Below are 2,023 nucleotides of genomic sequence, written 5' to 3'. Positions count from 1 at the left end.
AACACACTTTGACTTACACTCAGAGTATAAGCACAGAGCACACTAGGGTTACTAGCACGGTAATGATACCAATACATACTGTAAAATGAGAATACAATGCTTTCCTCAATGACAGCAATAAAAGCACAATGAGTTTCACATAGAATAGTTATTAATACATCCTGGAAAGTAGTAAAGCGTCATACCAAAAGACATGTAAGCCTCTATTTTAATTAAAAATCAGGGTAAAGGCACAAAACATTCTGATGATGAGAATATAATTTATTGTTTCTGTTTCAAGTACATGGAAGTAAAGACGTTACACACATAGTCTAAAAACACTTTGAATTACACTCAGAGATGGACTATACAAGACACTAGTGCACCCAGCTAGTATAGTTCCCAATACATCTTTTTAAATTTTTTTATTAAATATTTTTATTGGGGGCTTGTACATCTCATCACAATCCATACATTCATCCATTGTGTCAAGCACATTTGCACGTATGCTGCCATCATCATTTTCAAAGCATTTTCTTTCTACATGAGCCCTTGATATCAGCTCCTCATTTTCCCCCTCCCTTCCCCGCCCGCCCTCCCTCATGAACCCCTGGTGTTATAGATTATTATTTTCATATCTTACATCGTCCTCTGTCGTCCTTCACCCACTTTTCCGGTGTTTGTCCCCCTGGGAGGGGGTTATATGTTGATTCTTGGGATCCTTTCCCCCTCTCTCCCCCACCTTCCCATAATCCTCCTGGTATCTCTATTCTCATTGTAGGCCCTGAGGGGCTTATTTATCTTGGATTCCCTGAGTTGCAGGCTCTTATCTGTAGCAGTGTGCATGTTCTGGTCTAATCCAATTTGTTAGGTAGAATTGAGGTCATGATAGTGGGGGGGAAGAAGTCATTGAAGAACTAGAGGAAAGTTGTGTGTTTCATCAGTGCTATACTGCACCCTGACTGGCTCATCTCTTCCTTGTGACCCTTCTGTGAGGGGATCCAAACACATACTTTAATGAAAAGATAATATGCAGTTTCTTCCATGACAATATTTAAAGCCAACTATATTTTAGTATTCACAGAGTAGAACATTATCTTACGCACAAGGAAAGGTTATGAACACATCAAGTGAAGGACAAAGCAGTGACATCAAAGGAAATGTCAGGGTGTGCTTTGAGTTACAAAGCTAAGAATATATTCCATGCAATCTGTTTGTAAGAAAACAACTTAGCGTTTCTCCTTCTCTAGCACTTTAAATTAAAAGGATTTTACACATTATCCAAATATACTTTGTCTTACACTGAAGGAATTAATGGAAACCATGAAAATGTTTCTACAAAATGTTAAAAAAGAAAAAAAAAGTTTCTACATATACATATAAAAATGTCAAATATACATATGTAAATGTCAAAACACATTTAAGTTTAAACTTTGAGTGAAAAGGCTGGGAGAATCCACAACACATTCAGATGATAAGAAAACAATCTAGTGTTTCTCTTTTCTTTTTTTGTGCTTCTGTTTTTCAAGGACAAAAATGTAAAAAGGTTTACACATTATCCCTGACCAGTTTAAATTACAATAACGAAGGGACAGAAAGCATTCTAGCACAATGATGTTCCCAAAACCCACTGTGAATGAGAAAACAATGTGCAGTTTTATGTCTTGACTGCATTTGAAGCATATTGACAGTACATTAGATTCCACACATGCAACCACATATACCAACATATTCTGTGAATGAGAAAAATGATATCAAAAGAGATGGTAGCATGTACTTTGAGTAACAAAACTGAGAATGTTTCCAATGATTTCTCAGTGGGAGAAAGCAGCATAGCATACCTTTTTCTCAGGCACATTAAATATATTCAATACTATTGACATATACTTTGTCTTAAACTGAGGGAAGGTATAGAAAGCATTTTATTGTACAAGCGTGAGAATGTTCCAATATATACACTCAGAAAACAAGAGTAGAATGGAAAATCCCCAAATATGGCCAAGTACCTATAGACACCTAATTTTTGATAAAGAAATAAAACCTT

The sequence above is a fragment of the Echinops telfairi genome, unplaced genomic scaffold, assembly GCF_000313985.2.
Source record: "Echinops telfairi isolate 266 unplaced genomic scaffold, ASM31398v2 ScPeMD7_1;HRSCAF=3_0, whole genome shotgun sequence".
NCBI classification, from domain to species: domain Eukaryota; kingdom Metazoa; phylum Chordata; class Mammalia; order Afrosoricida; family Tenrecidae; genus Echinops; species Echinops telfairi.
Note: the sequence above shows the minus strand (reverse complement) of the source record.